The sequence below is a fragment of the Macrobrachium nipponense genome, chromosome 35 (genome assembly GCF_015104395.2).
Source record: "Macrobrachium nipponense isolate FS-2020 chromosome 35, ASM1510439v2, whole genome shotgun sequence".
Classification (NCBI taxonomy): Eukaryota; Metazoa; Arthropoda; class Malacostraca; order Decapoda; family Palaemonidae; genus Macrobrachium; species Macrobrachium nipponense.
The window spans coordinates 6,988,799-7,009,688 of record NC_061096.1 but is presented as its reverse complement, the minus strand read 5'-3'; the positions used below and the strand labels follow the sequence as shown (position 1 = coordinate 7,009,688).

The 20,890-nt window shown below is 38.0% G+C and overlaps 1 protein-coding gene across 1 annotated transcript in view; it reads left to right on the top strand.

Annotated features, from left to right (window-relative positions):
* Positions 1 to 8,304: 8,304 nt before the first annotated feature.
* LOC135208411 (tripartite motif-containing protein 72-like) overlaps positions 8,305 to 20,890 on the top strand; it is a 44,893-nt gene continuing 32,307 nt past the window's right edge. Inside the window, exon 1 of the mRNA XM_064240548.1 lies at positions 8,305 to 8,436. The gene's annotated coding sequence lies outside the window, so the exon portion shown is untranslated. The remainder of the gene's footprint in view (positions 8,437 to 20,890) is intronic.

The window sequence follows — 20,890 nt, the reverse complement described above, 5'->3', positions numbered from 1 at the left end:
TGTCCGTAAGGATTTTGAAAAGCTGTTAACAAAATACAGCAATGTATTCAGTGCCAACACGGGTTCTTTGGGAAAAACAACAGTGATAGAACAACAAATACGATTAAGAGACCCAAGCAAGGTGATATTTGTTCCTGCATACCGGTTACCTATGAAATTCCAGAATGAAATAACAGAGGAAGTAGATAAAATGCTTAAGGTAGGTGTGATAAAGAAGTCCATTAGTCCATATAACCTTCCACTTATAGTTGTTCCCAAGAAAGACAGGACTTGGAAGATTTGTTTTGATTTTCGAAAACTAAATGCTGAAGCAGTTCCAGATAGATTTCCTGTTCCATGTACTGATGTTATTTTGTCAGTTTTAGGTCAATATTCTTACTTTACTTCCTTAGACCTATTAAGAGGTTTTCATCAAATTCCCTTGGAGGATTTTAAAGAGTACACGATATACGGCATTTAGTACGAACAGGGGCCATTTTGAATTTGTCAGGATGCCTTTTGGGTTGCGTAGTGCACCTATAACATTCACGAGAATGAGTAACTTAGTTTTTGGTGACATGTTGGGTGATATTCTTCATGCATATATGGACAATTTAGTCATCTTTTCTCACACACTTGAAGAACTTCTGAGAAAACTAGAATTAGTTTTCCAAAGGTTAAGAGAGTATAATTTATGTATTAAACTTTCAAAGTGTGATTTTTTTCAAAGATGAACTAGTCTATTTGGGTTTCGTAGTATCAAAAGATGGTTTAAAGGTTTATACGATAAGGTTTATAGGTCTTTGCTGTCTTACCATGATTTCTTTTCATTACAATATTTGCATCAGACAACTGCTTGAAATCAAACCTAACCTTACTGACATCAGTTGCATTCCTTAATGGGTCAGGCTTATATGTGTGGAATTCAACACATCATGATTAACCTGAAAGATAGAGACGGAATGTAAAAACCATCCTCACAAATAAAGTGATAATTTACAATAATATATAAAACAATGTGATTAATAATATAGAATAATAATAAAAACGATACCAAACAAAAATATGTTATGGCAATGTTACGCACGATTTTGAGACATTAATTATCTGTTCATCATTTGGGTTAGCTAGATTCCTAACCTTCAATCTATTTGCTAACAATATTTCTAGAACTTGAAATGGACCATCAAATAGTTGGATTAACTTATAGTTCAAACCTTTTCTAACTATTTGATGGTCCATTTCAAGTTCTAGAAATATTGTTAGCCAATAGATTGAAGGTTAGGAATCTAGCTAACCCAAATGATGAACAGATGATTAAAATATATATATATATATATATATATATATATATATATATATATATATATATATATTTTTTTTTTTTTTTTTTTTTTTTTTTTTTCCTCTCCATATACATTTTGTAATGGAAAAAGTTGAATTATTATTCTTTTTCCTACAAGGGAAACTTGTAATCAGGGTTAAGCTTTACATAGGATTTCTATTATATAAAGGAGGTAGAATTTATCTTGGGATATGTAAGATAGAAGGGATATTCAGCATTATGTTTGATGGAGGTTAGCTGTATAAATATTACAGGGATGTTGCTGTATAGACATTATGGGGGTTTTTTGATGGTATATTTGTCAGATATAGGATTAGTTATGAGGATTCAGTGGATAAAGATCATATTTTATTTTAGTAGGAATTTTTAATAATTGACTATTAGATTGGGTATATTAGTTGATGACAGATTCGTGTGTTAAAGCAAGATTTTATTTGCTTTAAGATCATGAAGACTTTTCAAATACGGACACACAATGAATTTAGAGAATTCCCAACTTCACGCGAGGGTGACGACGGAAACAACTTGGATCTACAAGACCAGAGGTCGGATCTTCACATGGGCAACGATGTTACGGATCGTCTTTGCAATGGACGAGATGTCGTTAGTGGATCGTCTCACGATACATTCTGGGACAAATCAGGAGTCTACAATCTTCTACGAGGCGGGTGCAAGACGCTCTTGCATGGGAGTCACAGGATATTTCAAGTCGACAACTGGGTGGCGGTTACGATTCCTTTATTGGAAGATGTCGAATCTACAGTTCAGCAACGAGGGCAAGCTGAGTTGTTTTGAGATGGTTCACATGCTCAGCCGGGATCTACAATTATTCAACAAAGGTGTTCGTGAAACACTTACATGGGACCACGAGGCGGTTCAAGTTCCACCGCTAGAGGATAACGATGGGAATGAATTCTTCTTCGACGAATGCTACAGAGTTCCAGTGATCGCAGTTATAATAGCTATAATGATAGTCGAAATATGTGTTATAGGGGCTATCTTGCAAATATTAACCTTAGCTCTTGCCGGTTAGAGACAGGCGCAAAACACTGGATTCCTCGAAGATGCTGAAATGAAAAACAGACAGGATAGCTTACCAGTGCACTTTGTGGTCAATAACACGCCTCAAAGATCACGAGTTTCGAGCATGAAGCATGCATGCCTATTGTGTGCCAATCAATGTGTGTGTGTGTGTGTTCGTAACAAACAGAAAATGACATTTAATCTGGAGAACAAGTGCTAAAGGGGGATTCACTGATTGTGATTGACAGAGTGTGGAACACGCCTGGAAGAGGTGTTACAGGTCCGTCGGACAAGGTAACGTAAGAGAGAACTTGGAAAAGTAACATTTGAAGTGACAGTTACTTGTGTCTGGAGAAAGAAAAGTGGGGTGTGGTACATATTCTTTTTTGACAAACTTTAATATTTAAGTGATGTCATAATTATGGTCTCTTTATTTCAGATGGATTCGAAGTTACCCAGGGGTTTATTCTCTGACTGGTTTTGACTATTAATAAACTATTAATGTATGGACACTTAGGGGAAGAGGGGGTACTTACTTAAATATGATTTTGAGAGGAATATGATAGTTTAACGTTTCTTTTGAGTCAGAGTTAATTAATTTTATTCCATTTTAATGTTAGCCAATTTTTGGGAAATAAATAGTATATTTTTGTAACTACGGGGGTTTATCTTTGCCTAGCTTGGACTTTCATTATTTTTCACTCACAACCTTCCTCTTGATCTCACTTCCATTTCAGTTTCATTTATCTCCACTTTTATAAAGCTTCCCAGTCTCTTTACTTAGCCGACGCGAGTATTTCCTCACCGTTCCCAGCTATCTCTGATTGACACTGTATCATTTGGAAATATTAGTGACTACACACTCTGTTCATGACACCCTTTCTTCTCTAACAACTTTATGAAACATTTGTCTTACCAGTTGCATCAGTCCATCAATAGAGTTATTAAACAGCCATGAAATGGTCTAAAATCCACTTCTACAAAAAACCAGTCTCTTTCAGATCTGTATGTTTTAATACAATCTTTGCTCCCGTCATAAAAAGATAGTCATTATTCTAAACAATTTACCTTCGGTGCCAAATATTTTCATCACCTGTCCTCCTCCACGTTGCTTTTCTATTAAGTAAGTCAGACACACTTGTTTAGAAGGGCCCTGTCATCCACATATCCCATTACTCTCACACTTCTTAGAATAATATTTCAAATCATACACTTGACCCACATACCTCTTTTATGTCTAAATGCACACACAATGGCTACTTTTATCATTTGTCACACACTCCGAATCAAAGCCATGGCATACTCCCAGATAATATGCCGAGTAATTTAAAGTTCTTCTGTCTTACATAAACAGAACCTTTCCTTTTGTGTGCATGTATATTTTTTTTATTAAGTTTTGTATAAAATAATAAAAAGCATTATAAAATACAGACAGTCGCCTCTAAGAAGGTTAATCTGAATGACTTTCATCGAAATTATAATATAGTACTGCTTTTGGTATCCTCAAATAGATGTACGGCACTTTTTCTCATCTTTAGCAAATATTCGTATTCTGCGAATGAGATGAATGTTGCGTGAATGTTGCTTCTTTTGATCTTCTGGCTGAGTCTCTTAGGGAACACACTGTAGAGTTACATTGAATTTATTTAAGCTCCACCATACAAAAACTGTTCTTAATTCTATTATTTGATATTGTTTTGTAATTGTTAATAGTAAAATATTGCCATTTAATTCCCGGCCGTGGTTTTAGTATTCAATAGAAATATCAGTTCCATCACCTTCAAAATTAATACCTAGTTCGTTACTCTGACTTGGGAATTTCTATCATACCAATAAATACGGTGCATACCAGCTGCTCGATTCCATATATTTTTATTTTAATTCATGCTAAAGTCAAACATTTTTCCTTAGGAGGAGTCTTAGGAGTGCATCATTATGTTGATTATTTATCACCATTCTGATATACAATGGAGTAGTGCAGCAACGTGCCCAGGGTTGTAATCCCATACGTATGAGACTATGGGTTGTCAACCGGAAAAGGGCCGGGCAACATGAATCATTCGTGTTACGTTGCGCCGCCGTAGTCTGAGCGCGTTGTTTGGTTTTCGTATCCTCGTTCACTCGTGTAACAGGAAAGACGCTGATCCTGAAGTCAGAGACCACCATAAAGAGAATTAAGAAAAGGTCTGAGCAGTGGCAGATGAAGAACAATTCTCGTTCGTCCCTTACTTGATGAGAGAGACATTTTAGTCTCTGAAATATATTAGTATTTACTTTCTACTATTTGGCGTGTTTAAGGGCTCCTTTCATTAGATATATTTCCGAGACGAAACGGTCTCTCTCATCAGGTAAGAGGTGAATGAGAAAAGTTATAGAAAAAACGGTATTTATGCAAAGATATATATATATATATATATATATATATATATATATAATATATATGTATATATATTACATATATATATATATATGTGTGTGTGTGTGTGTGTGTGTATTTGTGTGAGTGTGCGTGTGTATAACGTACACACATACAGTAGTATATATCAATATATACATCTGTAAGCACAAAAGTAGTAGTTGTTGTTATTGTTCTTGTTGATGTACAGTTATTGCTGTTGTAGAAATAATCATAAACTAAGCAAAAGTTTGCTACCATTAATGATTTATTGAAAGAAAACCCTGTTCTATTATTCAAATTCATTGCGGGGTCCCACGTGACCAGGTGGCCCCACCTTTAAATCCGCCGCCATTGGTTCTGAGGAAGATTAGCGGATGCAAGTGTAGCAAAGATTGAAAGAGAAGTGGACAGGGAAGGAACAGAAAGCCCAAAGACCGAAAAGAACGTCCCGGTCGTCACTGGCTCTTCAGGTGCCTGCCATTTTAGGAAATAATCGAATTTTACTGTCATCCGGAGTGTAAGGTCGTGGCCACCAACCCTCTCCCCCATCTGCCTTAATTCCACTGTCGAGTTACATCAAGATCCAGACTTGATGATCAGTGATCATCTCTACGACAATGAAATATGGATTGACTGGAAAAGAAGTGAACAAACTATGTTTGTCCAAGTCCATAAGTGAAATAACAAATATGATAAACGTAATCAAACTGCATGTCCCCTGTCTTATTTAATTGGCCTTCATCATAATTATCATCAACTCCGCGGGTAATTCAGTATGCATTTTGCGTTGCACCGCCAGAATAATTATCCATTCCTAAGGCTGGCCACCAGAAGGACTACTGATACAAACTTTCATTCTCCTCTTACCTGAAAATGAAGTCTGATGGAGAACCAGAGCCCCGACTTTCTTTTCTCGAAGAAATAATTCTGAAATCTGCCGGTAGTCGTACAACGAGAAACATTTTATTTTTCATAACCTAACGAAGCGAAAATGACAAATGCGAGAAGGCAAATTTGTATAGATTATGAGAGAGAGAGAGAGAGCGTCGCGGGGCAGGGTGGGGGAGGGGGGGCAGCAGGGGTGTTATTGCATTTTTTTGTTGGGGGCCCAAAGACGGATTGGCGAGCAAAGCGAGCCAAATAAATTTTTTTTTTTTTTTTAATTTTTTTTTTTTTTTTTTTTTAGCTATTTTGTGTTTCTTAAAGCCATATGAGCAAGGCATTTCAGCAAAAACTATATTTTCCCACTACTGTTTGTTTATCTCATCATCACTGGTAGCTAGTGGACAGACAAGGATCAAGAAACGTAATATTTCCGCGAAATTTCATATATTTATGATTGCACATTTAAAGACAAAACATGTTGTTACTTCTTGGGGCTTGGGGGTGAGGGCAACTTGATTCTTGGGGGAGCAGTTGCCCCGCCCAAATGACGCCCCTGGGTGGCGGGGGAGAAAGCGGGTGCCTTTACGGTATGCATATATATATATATATATATATATATATATATATATAGATATATAATATATATATATATATTAGAACCATTTGAGTCGACACTCGTGAAGTCGTTATCGTTTGTAATTATTGTGGGCTCGAAAAAGTGACGTACTACAGGTATCAAGATATCCCGCACACGTTCTGACCAAAATATGAACACACGTTACTTAGACCGTCCGTTTCACCAATTCTCATCAAGAACTTTTTGGTTTCTTTTAATAGAGAAAATATTCAATATTTTACAGATTTAATCGTATTACATGCAGAATTTTATGGAAGGTGTCTTAATTCAAAAGAATTTAACAGAAATTTTAGCGTGTACATTTTACAAATAATCTATGTATTTCTATGTTAATATTTTTCTGTAGTTACCCATGTAAGATTTTATCAGTATACATCTATTTTTTTTTATTATCTGTGATTTTATAAACCGTCCAATACCATCGTTTCCATCTTTTATTCCTGCTTTGTGGGCTAGCCAAATCCCAACAACATAATCTCAAATTAAAATTACAGCAGTGTTCCTGTCCTTTTCTGAATGTGCTTCAAAATCCAATTTTAAAATTTTCCATAAACTTTTTGTCTTGATGTTACACAATTCATTTCATAAGTCACAAAACCAATTCACCAGTTTCTTGTTACACTCACAGAAATCAATTGGATGCATCGCATTTTCTGGTTCTTTGCAGTTTTCACATAGTTTACTATTTGATATTTTCGTCATATACAATCTATCTTTTATGGCCAGAATTTCACGAACATATTTGTACAAAATTTTTCTATCATAACTGCTAATCAATTTACTGATAACATTTTTCCAAATATTTTTCCATTCAAATAAAGGGTCTCTTCAATTTTGAGGTTGAACTTCTCATAAATACTCTTAAAAGTTCACATTTGGGAAGTTGTCCGTCTTTATTACCTTCCGTAAGGCTGTTATTAAATCATCATAGTAGGGAGAAGATACTTTGTTCAATCTCCAAAAAATACCATGTCCCCATATTATAAGAAAAAAATATCCTGCCACCTCGGTGGCCTCGAGTTCGATTCTCGGGCATTCCACTGAAGGGTTAGAGATTGGGTATTTCTGGTGATAGAAGTTCACTCTCGACGTGGTTCGGAAGTCACGTAAAGCCGTTGGTCCCGTTGCTGAATAACCACTGGTTCCATGCAACGTAAAAACTCCATGCAAACAAAGAAACAAAGAAAACCAGATTATAATACACAAGAAATTCATAATCAATTACCCTTCTTATGAAGGACTTAAAAAGTTTTGAAAAATACTGAATTGGCGTTCGTTGTTACATTGATAAAGTCCAATGCCTCCCTTTTCGCTTTTTAAATACGTAGTCTGCCTGTTTATTGGGTGATAGTTTCCGTTCCTTAAAAACTTGAATATACATCTTTCTATTGATTTCCCAGTCGTTTTTAGTAAAGGGAAAACACGGGAAATATAACCAAGATTTTTATAAAACCTTTGAATTGACTATAATTGAATTTTGGAATAGAGATTCACAGGGTGATCTCTCCTTGGCTTTTTTCCGTAAGGTATTGGGATTTTGTAAGTGATCTGGGAATCTTGGAATTTTTCAATAGCTATCGTCCTGATCTTGGGATTTTCAAATCCGAGTTAAATTTATTAAATAAATAAATAAATATGAAAAAATCAAGATAACACCATTCTCTACTCCAGTAATATTTTTCTTATTTTATCATTCTCATTCCTAGACACAGCTTATAAGAAGATAAATTACGTAAAATCAGGCGCGAGTAACAGTTATGATGAGTCATGGATCATGATGCTGGTCACATACGGCATACTTGTTCATATCTCGGCTTTTCAGTCGAACGAGTGTATGAAATTCAGATTAAGAGTTTTGCTTATTCCAATATTTCATTTTATTTCATCAGTTTCATTGCTATAAAAATACACCGAATATGGATAAATAAAGAATAAGCCTCAAATAAGTAGATATTAAATTACGACGTAGAGACTTCGATCTTTAACCCGCGCGTGCGCATTTCGATTTCTGAACATAACAAACCAGGTGAATGTGTCACACACTTAGTGACTGACTGAATCAATACGCAGTCGAGTACGCCCAACCATTGTTGCGGTAGTGACTTGTTTTGAGGCTTACGTTTAATCTAGTGTTTATTCATTACCGAGTTATTTCTGAAGTTATCGGAGGTGAGTGCATTTAAGATATTGATAACAAATAAGCATATCCCGTGCCAGAACTAATATTGATAACAAATGAGCATATCCCTTGCCAGAACTAACAGTGCATGTTGTCAAGGTCGTCTTGGTTTGTGCTAGTCCAGTTGCCTGCAAGTGAAGGCTTTTAGCTAAATGTTTGTGCAGTGCATCGTATGGCGTCAGTGTGATTTAATAAACTTGGCTGACTAGTTTTAGATATTTAATATATATACATACTAAAACTTTTGAGAAGCAATGAATGACAAGCGCTAACAGCAAAGATATTAATATTCCAACCATAGTTGCTGTGTAGTACGTACTCCATTATAATATCAGGTGATAGCGTTACCAAATTTTTAAGATGCCAGGCAGGGCTTCATTCATAATATGTATGTGAGAGCACTTCCATAATTGTGGAAATGACTGTAGTTAGTCAGATTTATTTTGAATTCTCAAAATCAAGAATACAAGTTAAAAATAGATTTGCTACACACGACAGATCGATTATTTCTCTAAAGTCTAAACTGACTAAATTTTGATACACGAAGGAAATGCTTGGTTTTTTCTCTCTTTCTCTTTTTCCTATCAGAATATTTTTTATATGGAGTGGAAAGAAAATCATTCATGTTAAAATATATACGAAAAGCTTTGAAAATTCATTATAAGTCGTTCGGAATGTCATGAAGGAAACATCAGGATTTTATTAAAAATAGCTGTTAGTGGTTGTGATATGTATGAGAATCAAATTTACTTAGATTCCAGCGGATTACTGTCCTGCAAAATTATCAAAACTTGCTCAAGAGTCAACAACCGCCGTAGCACTGACGAATTTCTCAGTGCATTTGGCTTATCTGAAACGTGGATGGTTATTAATTTTAAATAAAAAAGTATTTTTAAGAATTCTTCGTTTTTAAATATTAAGTATGCACCTAGCATTGTTGATCACTCGTTTTTTCATCTTGGTAAAATGAGTTGCTCATGCCATCACGTAGAGTATACCTGCTGTTTACATGAATTACTGTATACACCTTTTTATAATTGTAACTGTAATTGACATAAAGCATGTGTGTAATTACACCAAGCCTGACTGAAGGAAATTTGTCTGCTAAACGGATAAAGACGTCATACTACAGATATTACGATATCTCCTGCAGAAATATTTCTTGGAAAGCAATGGTAATTTACAAATTTCATTATGTTTTTCTGATTTATGTGGCACAAGACACCATAATTTACCTATGTTAAGATGTCAAAAAAAAAGTTCAAAAGACTGCCTACCCCCTTTGACAACTGAAAGCTGACGAGCATGGGGGAGGATCTTATTAACGTCACCCATAGCTAGCCAATCAGGACAAAAAAGTTTTCAATTATGCAATTTTTTATTATTATTATTTTTTAATCATTGTCGATATCGTTATCAGGAGTGCAACAAAAAATGTAAACTTTCCTTTAAGCTTGTGAAACTATTTTCATTATAGCGAAACTTGAATAACAACGGGTAAAAATCATATTTTGGTTTGTTTCCACAGAGCTCAAAGGGTGTGGCAGTCACTACCCCTTTCTCTAGATACCTTGATAATTAGGTAGTAATTGCTGTCTGAAGCGGTAACGTCGATTATGGCAACATTTTTAGTCGTAAATAAGTCGGCAAAATAACGAGAATCCTCATTGTAGGAATTTATTTTAGGGCAATACCTAGAAGTTTACTAGGGCTGTCGAATGACCACAGTGAAAATTATATGAGAAAAGACGTAGAACAACTCCTTTTAAGAGACTTTGGTGCATGCAACCTGATCAAAGATGATGCAACACTTGAACTTGAAAACGGAAAAGGAGACGTTTGGTAGCATCGTTGCCAATTTAGTGGAGCTTCACACATACCCCAATGCATTTACAAACTGTTTCCATGAATTCTAGTTGTCATAGTAATGCAGTGATGATAAAATTGCTCTAATATGTATAAATACTACAAATAGATACGTCGATTTCACTTATTTCCCCGGTTTTGTGTAAGTCTTATACCCAGTTTGGAGGGTAAACATATACCAATTGGCAACACTGTTTGGTGGTGTTCTCTTTGGTTGACTTTGGTATCAGAGATAAGGTTTTTCATTATTCACCTCAACATAAAAGTTACTCAGTAATACTGGGACTGCTGCCAGGTTAAGATGTGGTAAATAACTTTTGGGATGGGTGTTTTGCTGTCTTTATTTTTATTTCTCTTCGTTATGTTTGCGTGGCGTACTTATGAGTTCTTATTCTCTCTCTTCTTCTTCTAGTTCTTTTCGTTGTTACGGGTAATGTTTGAAAGGTTATTTGTCATATTGGCTAACCTTCATTTATCACTTGTTATGGTTGAGTTTCTTCTCTCGTAGGAACATTTAGTTTATTTATTCTTTTCACTAAGTCTCTCAGGAGGAAATTTATAGGTTTAAAACATGGGTTGGATATCTAGAGTCTGTCTAGAAATAGCTAGGGAAAATTTAGTTAGGAAAACCACTGGTAGAATATATATAGTGAAAGTAGAGTGATGAAGAATCTACCAGAAGTTAAGGTAGAAAAGGGAGTAGATGTGTGCAGCATAAGATTGCACGAATAGCAGTTTCGTAAACCAGACCAAAACATTGGCACTTGTTTTTGAAAACAGTAAAATGCAAACCGAACCAGAATATATGAACTTTGACTCCTTCAGTAGGTGGTTACCGTCAAGGGACGAAACCAATCAGACGAATCTAGAGGTGGCACCGGAAGTAAGGATAGCCATTCATAAAGAAGTAGGATGTGTCCTAAAGGATAATTGAGGAGGAGCAAATTGAAGTAGTTAGGTCGAAACTTCATTTGAAGTCCTAGAGAAACTCAGTCAAGAACCAGTCCTTAAACGGGGAGGCTGTGTTCCTTCCAACTCTGTTCCATTGTAGTGTCAAGTGAACCTTGTACTTTATCTAATATAAGTAAATTTTATGAAGAGGTGTTTAACTTGCCCAGTTTCCCAAGGATATCCAACCCATGTTTTAAACCTATAAATTTCCTCCTGAGAGACTTAGTGAAAAGAATAAATAAACTAAATGTTCCTACGAGAGAAGAAACTCAACCGTAACAAGTGATAAATGAAGGTTAGCCCATATGACAAATAACCTTTCAAACATTACCCGTAACAACGAAAAGAACTAGAAGAAGAAGAGAGAGAATAAGAACTCGTAAGTACGCCACGCAAACATAACGAAGAGAAATAAAAATAAAGACAGCACAACATGGGAACTTGACCACACGCCTATTGATTATAGTCGAGACAAGATTGGGAGCCTAACTTGACAAATGCTGACCCTGGAGATTTCCCCTCGCTAAGTATTAGGGTAATGGCACTACTATGAGATTCAGGGTCTCTGTAACACGGTTTTTTGGACTTTGCTCCTTGTCAAAGCATTGGATGTAGCTGAAAGTTGACATATGAATATTTTACAACCACACACAAATTTTGTCAGCATTATCAATAACCTAAACCCGATAGTTTTAATTTTTATAGAGTAAAAATGATCTAGCCGACGCCATGGCCAATGATTACGAGCCAAGAGTCGAAAAACATTCATTACGTAAGCAAGGTAAACAAACACCTTTTGACTAAATGTTGCCCCGCCCATCCACCAGACAGAAATTCCATCGGCTCTGAAACCCAAAGACTTTATGAATGGCGGAACGATACATAGATGTGGGTGGGGTATCAGTGCTAGCGTAGTAATACTACTGTAGCAGTAGTGTCGCACAGTATAGCAGTAATATACATGAATTAAACGTTTAGGCCAACTGCTGGGATCCTTGAGGATCATTTAGCACTTCTTACAACTACTCGAGAAGTTAGTTTTTATAGCCAGAAGTTAAATTTTCTAATACAACAATGCCCATGGTAGCCTTCAGTGTTATCCTGAATTATAACGAGGCGAAAGTGGGTGGAGCCTCATGAAGTCACCATTCTGACGATAATTATTGGTGAAGGTTTCAAGCCAAAGTACGGTATCGGCTATTTTTTTTTCAGTAAATAGGTAGATAGCCAATAAATAAAAATTGCTTGACATTGGATATAGCAGTTATCAAATCAAGCTTGTCTACTATGTTTTTGATAATGACCAACTATTCCCTACATCTTATCAATCTGATTGTGACCTATAAAGTAGACTGTAATTTCTTTGGAAACTTATTTTGGGAGTTAGACTAATAATCGAAGTGTTTTTGTATTTATTAACATATTTTGTTGGTTTGTTCATTATGACAATTATCAGTGGAGAGGTTCCAGAGTTCATAAAGGTGTACTGCTTTGCTTGTATTTAAATTTGTATGTCATTGTTGCCAGAGGTTTAGCCTTCGTTACGTATAGCCAATCATCCATCGAGAAAGAGGGAAGAAATGTAGTCATAAGTTACGTAACGGGTGCGTTCGAAACCTTTTCTCTGAGTAAGTTGGCCCGTCTTCAAAAAAGGTCACTTTTACATTATAAGTACCAAATTTATTCAACCTACGTAGTGCAGAATACTCTCAAAATTTATGTGTTGATATAATATGTATTCTGAATAAGCGTTATATTTATGAAATGCATAGATAAAAAGTTATTCGCGGAAAACCGTGTTACAGAGGCCCTGAATCTCATAGTAGTTTCCGGACAGCTGAGGAAACTTTCTAGCGGTACTCTCGAGTGAAGGGCAACCCCTCTTATTGGGAGTCCTAGTTTTCCTTTCTAGGAGAAGAGATTCGGCCAATAACATCTTAAAATCTTGTAACATTAGCACTTTTGTAGAGGGTACCTCTAGATCTTTACAGCCAGCAATTCAGTACAACAACGTCCAATAAATGAAAAAAATAATTTGTGATAGAATTTCTTTGAACTGATATGAATTTTGCAAAGATGATATTGCATCCATCAGGTCTACCCAACCCATGAATTGATTGTAATCCTGAACATTTGTGGGGCATGGAATCATCACATCTTGTTTCTGGGATAAAGAAACATCTGAAATACTCAACTGGCAAATGTACAGGCACCGAGGGTTCAATATTCTCTTGCCAGTTTGATTTCTCTCAAGTTGCGCCAAATGGAAACCTCGGTTCGATTTCTTCCTTTATTTGCTTTATTCCCGTGAGTGTTGGCAGGGGTTGGTTCTTCAGGATCAGTTGATGTGTTCATTGGTGTTGAAGCGCCTCAGCGGCGTGGTTGGTATGGTATTAGCGTCCCACCTCGGTGGTCGCGGGTTCGATTCTCGGCCATTCCATTGAGGAGTGAGTGATGTGTATTTCTGGTGATAAAAGTTCACTCTCGACGTGGTTCGGAAGTCACGTAAAGCCGTTGGTCCCGTTGCTGAATAACCACTGGTTCCATGCAACGTAAAAGCACCATACAAAAAAACAAACATTGGTGTTGAATGAATGAGACTTTGCTCTGCATTACCTACATGAAGGGACAGATATTTCATCTGTAGTGGCCACAAGAAAATTTCTGCATCATTAAGTCCCAAGATGATGATCTTATCATCAGCATCAGATATATCATCACTACCTGTATCAGAGCATAGAAATGTTGAAACTAAATTCTCCCCCTCCCCCTCCCTCTGTTATTTTCGTTCATTTCTCCCTCTCTCCTCTCACTTATAAGCAAGCAGTAACAAGATAGCAATGTCTGTAAGTAATAATGTACACAAATATGCAGTGGCGACTAGACATGAAAACCAATGACAATTTATCAGTGCTCGTAATGTATAGTATAATAATCATGAGTCTTTTACCGTCAGGGTCCCCTGAACTGCATACTCGCCACTGTTCATGTTCATATGTGATGTTTTTCTAAAATAGAACATAATCTTCCAACATTTTGCATCAATAGAATAACAGGTAAATTAGTCTATTTTCAAAAGTGCAGTCTGTTAGTTACTCGATCTACTTGTAAGTTTTAGTCCCATTTAGGTAAACTTTTGTTAGCATTTTCTAGAGTTACAAGTACTAACTTGCTTCTCTCTCTCTCTCTCTCTCTCTCTCTCTCTCTCTCTCACGAATTTTGCTTTTGTTTCTTGCACTCGTAAGTTATGTGCATCTACATATTAGGCTCATAAACATATAACACAAACATACACAAAATCTTACAAAAGTACGGAAAAACGAAGGCAATGGACGAAGGGCACGAGTACGTTTAGTAACATAATAATGACTGAATTTTGGGTCCATGGAGCCTTGTGACTAATATGCTACGCTTGGAGTTACGCTTCGAAGTACAGTCCCTATGATCACAATTTACAATTTTTGTTATCGCTACTTGACCACTAACACATCACCTGACTGCCAAGATTTTCTCAGTGTCGTAGCTTGCCTCATACACTGATAAATTTGGCCCTGAAATGCGGTAAACCAACCATCAAGACACTAGCATGAAACCTAACACTTCGCTAGCGCTATCGTCTTAAAAACATAAACAAACCTAGTGTTGCCAAAATGATGCCCAAATCTCATAATGCTCAGATATGCGAGACGAAAAAGTTACGCTGCCCCATAGGTGCAAATGAAGAATATTCCATACATTAGGGTCTATTCTTTGAAAAGTAACTAATTAGTCACGAGTCCCAAAATATTGCACTAAACTAGGACCTAGGCTACACTAAGCCTAACTTTTCCAAACTCGCACTACACTTTCTGCTAATTTTTATCCAAATACTCTACCATACCTGGTCCATTCATATCACTTCTCTGACAATACAGTCATTTCATTCTTTGTTTCCTACCTGTTTCATGGAAAATGTTTCACTTCTTTAAAGAAGTACCTCGGCCCCTTCTTCATGTGAACGGATGACCGTGAAAGAGAAATGTTTGATTATTTTTTAAGCATTAAATCAGGAGTAGGGATGAAGAACACACAGCACTTTGATACCTTTATTGGTGCTGAATGTGTTTTTTTTTAACTTTAGCGTAGTGTTATATTTTCAAAATTTTAGCCTATCATTGAATGTTATCATGAGTTGCATGGGATAGTAATCAAAAGAAACTAAACTTATTGTACTAGGCTATATAGTCAACCACTCGGATACCTCACTCACCTGACCCAGAAGAAATATGTACGAAGTGCTTCTTCTTCCTGTATGTGACACCCCTTTTGTCTGGATTATGTCATCACAGCTTTGTCTGTCATTTCCATAACTTCATTTTGGTACTGGTCTTTGAATATTAGATCAAACTCATCACTACTGAATGGTGATCTTGGCAGAGGCTCTCTTCTGAACTTTTTTATGGACCTAGAACCTGGTCCAATCTTCTTTTCATTGATTTTCTTTTTTTGCTCCTTGTTTGGATTTGGTCTGGCACTGGGTTCCTTTCAATTTTTTCTTTGTAATTTGCTGCTTCTTTTTGTCCTCCTCTTACTGTAATTTCTCTTCCCATTCAGCTTGTAGGCAAGCTATCCTTTGTTCAGAGAAAATAGCAAAAGCTTGGTCCATAAGTGTGGACTTTTTCCTTTTTGGCCCTTGTTCTTTTCTAGAAGGGCAGAATTGGGAATTCTTAAAAGCTTCACTCACTTTTTAACTCACATGCTAAGGGTAGACAGAGGGGATTCATTTAAAACTACAGAGTTAGGTGAAGTAAACTTGGAGCTGTGAGGTGTTCTAGGAGAAACATAAGATTGGAGAGCCTTAGAAGCGCTAGGTCTAGGTGTTGAAATTGATATGTCAGCTGATTGCTTCTTGGGAAGTGCTTTTATCTGACCCTGCATTTCTCTTATCATCTTAAGTATCTCTTCCACAAAAGGTGGTGTGGGCTTTTTTGAAACAGTAAGCTCTTGATGTTGGCTGCTAGAGGAGAGGTTTGAGAAGTTTCTATAGTCATTAGTATAGTTTAACCAACAGAAACTGAATCAAGAAGTTCCCAAGCGACATCAACATTGACTATGTGTATATAACTATAACATTTGGATGGAGATGTCAGAGCATCAACATAGGGTGAACGGAGTATCAACATTGGGTGAAAGAGACTTAGGAGATGTAGGAAATGAAAGTACACCAATGAATACCCCAATGCTGATATCATCCTGTCAAGATGTAGGAAATGAAAGTACATCAATGAATACCCCAATGCTGATATCATCCCGTCATTGTGATGGAAAAATCAAAATTTTTAATAGTAAATTGTATTTTTCCTAACTATACAGACCTGAGGTCCTTTACATAAGGAATTACTTTCAGCGTAGCTGGAATTACAACTCTTAAATTCTTCAACGAGGTGGTTAGGCAGTAACTACCATCTGGTAGGCGGGATGTAAACACTTCACTTTGCCATTTGGCCCAGGTTCAAATTGAGGGGTGGCATGAAGTGGGTATAAATGTAAAGAACCTCATGTTTATATAGTTAGAAAAAATACAATTTACTTTCAAAAATTGTGATTTGTTCCTACACGATATACAAACCCTCGGTCCTTCACATAAGGAAGACTCACTGATTGGGGGGAGGAATGTGAGTGAGCCTCTAGAACTGACTGGAGTTCTACACACCTGGGCTATTCCTCCTGGTCGTAAGAGCGAGGAGTGCCCTGCCTCTGACAACTTGATCGGAGTATAGGAGCTGCATGATCAAGAGTCAGACTTCTGGGTCTTTTCGAAATGAGTGAGGAACCATAACTCATCCGAAAAAGGGCTGGGAAGAATATTTTAGAGTCGGAGGCATTAATGCAAATTTCTAGGAAGGATTTGCATTATTGCCAGTCTCCTTCCTCCACTTGCTAGAGGAAGGAGCAGGATTAATTCTATGATTCTAATAAGAAAAATAGAAAGAAAGCCTGATGTGTAAGCTTACCGCATCAATCGGCCGACCCGCCATTGTAAGTTTGAGTCCTATCCTCAACTTGAAGGAAAAGGAGCAGAAGGTCGAGGTGGGGAAGGTGGAGAGGCCAGTCAATCTGCACCCTTCTTACCTCTAGAACCACACACCATAGGCGAGATGCAACTTGTCCTCTTGAAGGAGCCGGGCAAGCAAACAACTTTCAAGCATCCACCATCAGTCCAAGGAAATGGGGTTCCAAGGACCTGTGGGCAGACCCAAAGGAAGAAAGATATAAATATGGTCGCAATGAGACCTCCTCTATCTTCCAGTCCGACATATTCTTCAGAGTAATGAAATGTACCCATCCACTAGACTATCCAACTGCAGAGAACTCTCTCACAATCTCGTAAGACTCGGAGAAAGACGTGTCATTGGACACTTCTGCAATGGCAGTCTGCAGCGGATAAAGACACCGACACTCAATGATGGGTGTCTATCCTTCATGGGTACAGCAACACACCAATAGGACAAAGTAATGACTGATCTTTATCAACCATTACAAAGTCCACAACGCAGATCATGAAGGACTTGGACTCGTAAACAGATACCGATGTTACACTGTCATGCATCCGAGACATAGTCACAACATGACACCTGCCTTTTGAAGGGTTATGCTGAGAATAAGCAATCAAATCATCTATCTTGTTTGCCAATGATGTTGAGAGACAAGATGATGTTTCTCGCGAGGAATGTGCGCATCAGACGATAGTCAATTGCCTTCTAGAAACTGAAGTCCCTTTGATAACAAGACCAAGGTTTCTCATCAGTAGTTGAATCTCAAGCAAGGAGGAACAATACTATATTACTAGTGAATGACTAAGGTGAATATGTACCTACTTCACAGTTGAATCGAGAAAAGTAAACTTTCAAGATTCTGATCATAGAAAAAGTCCCATTGATGACACCAACCAGTGAAGACGACTTTAATCCTTGTTGTTTACAAAGGACTGAAAAAGTAATCCGCTATTTCATTGCTGCTCGGCGAGAAAGTCGGAGTTTGCAATGAAAGCAAAGAGTTTTTTAGTAATGAAAACACAGTGATTGTACTGCCTGAAGAACCGCTTCTCGTGGGTTGGATCAGGGAGGAAGTTTCTATTTACTTTCATTATTCATTTACAATTTGGGTTGAAAAAAGAATAATTGAACACTTTACGAATTAGGAAATGTATATTAGAAGACAAACCCAAATTGTCTGAAGAATATCATTCTGCGTCATCGCAGCGGCTGATGGGACAGATGCGATGAAGCAGAAGACTAGGCTACAGATTTCTGTTTTACCTTGGGGTAAACAGAAAGATGATAATGATTCTAATGACATATATCTCTGTCTGAAAATTCGAACTGGTAGTCAATCATCGACAGAGGAGAAACAATACCAAACCAAAAAGAATCTCGGAGAGCAAGCAGTATTGAGGCAGAGCCCTACACCGCTCGCTGAACTTATCATCATAGAGCATTCCATGAAAGAATATGTTCGGCTAGAATCATCAAGTGTAAAAAAGATGCACTCGAACATCTGCATTTTAACTGAAATGGGAGGGAAGAAAGCCCTCTTGTTCGGTGATAATGCAAATGCTGTGGTGTTGGGAAACAATACCACTAGTTATCTCAAAATCAAAACAGTTAACTCTTGGGAGTCCTGAAAGGCTGTCCTGAGTTCCAAGTTAATTAAGAGAAGGTACTATTCGTCTCGGTCACATACCAGAAGAGTTAACTTACAGGTATGCACCTACTACTCGGACAGAAGCATGTTGCGAGAGAAATATTCTAGTATATTTGTAGGTTCCTGTAAATTGCACTCCAGCCTAATTCTTCTTCATTCGAGGGACAAGAACAAGGACTGGAAGCAAACCTCCTTCATTCTCTAATGAAGAGAGAGAAGGAAGACTTCTACAGTTATAAACAGGATACAAAATACGACTAGTTCAAGCCGAACTGGTTGTTCCTAAAACAGTAGCACTGGAGAGGCGTTCATACCTCTTGGTGCTATCTATCCTGAAAGGATTGACATATGCTCTGTAAGGTCTTAAGATTGAACCAAAAACATAGTCTCTCGGGTTCGAATTCCAAGGAGTAGACTCCACAGAATTCCACTTATTTCCTTGTTCATTTCTTGAAGCTATCTCATGCCGAGTTGCCAGATTTGAAAACAGAGTTGCGAAAGGTTAAATATTCACCAAAAATCAGGTAGATTTTTGGCAGATCGTAGAAGACCAAAACACTCTGAGAGTGCTAGATATTCCAAAGAATTTTAAGCGTTCAGCGAGGCCCCCGAATTTCGTCAAACAATCATCGGGGTGGGGCCCCCCTTCAACTCCCGCAGAAATCGAGGAGAAACAGGCATAAGAACCACCCCTAGATGCGAGCATTTATGGACTGGAATGAGAGTACAGTTCAATAGAATATTCAATCGAGTCTCCCAAAATGCAAGCACCCATAGGGTACTGTGAATTGAAATCCGTCCAAATGACAGAAAATGCCATGGAGACATAGTCTCCAGTTTTAACATAAGATCCTTCCTCAACGACGTGGACATACATCCGGTAGGACACTAAGGTCCCTCCAGGAATGTAGTCCCCCGATTCTGAATCCTACAGAGAGAACTCTGCAGGATCCCTCCTATTCACCTCACCCCTCCCGGCATAGCCATAGGAAGTAGAGGGAATAGGGGAGGAAGACTGGACACGCTCGCCTTGCTAGCGGAACTAGCAGGAGAAATGAGTCACAGGCACCCATCAACCTGCAGCGATGGTCGCTCCGCAAGTCTAGGAAAGCATTATCATCTGGAGAAAACACTTTCCCGAGAAAGGTTACAAAACTCTCGTACGGTAGGCCAAATGTTTGCCGCCACCGAGAGTGGTCACACGAACGTGACCATCGTCTGGGTGGGGCTGAGTGGGCACCTGACTGGAGAGAGGAGCCAATACCATCCTCCAACGCGTCCAAGTCCTCATCGAGGCCAAAACATCTCAAGAGAACATCACTGCAAGAGCAATCACTGGCAAGGTGCAAGTCACCTGAGCGACTCGCTCCTTTCTTCTACTCTGTGCCTGAGTCATGATGGTGAGCAGCCTCAGTGTCACCGACTCAGCATGCACCCGAATCCGAAGATATATGTACACTCAGGGACTCGCAAACGAGGGCCCGACATGGAACTAGTCTTAGGGGCAGAACCTCTGGTACTAGTAGTAGAAGTGCGAACCGAAGTTTGCGCTTCTAAGGCTCCCGACACGCTAGGCCCTGGTGACAGCATGATGGTTCCCATTCCCGAAGGAACGGGAGAGCCAGCAGAAGACCCAACTGCCTCCCCAGTTTGAGGGGGCAGACCCTTACAAGTTCCATGATGAGACTTCTTAGGGGGGCGAGACTACCTTCTCCTTTTTCTGCAGGGAGCCTTAGAAGTCGAAAGAGTGGAGACTGATGAAAAATATGATGATTTCGAAGAGGAAGATGACGACACTTAATGAGCTCTTCTTCTTCAACTTCTCCAAATTCTGCAAGACTTCTTCTACAGGGTGAGGTATATTTACCAGCAGGAATAGAGTTAATAATCACAGGGTAGCGGCAAAGGATTTGTCCAGTGACGTAACTCCAGGATAGCAGTGGT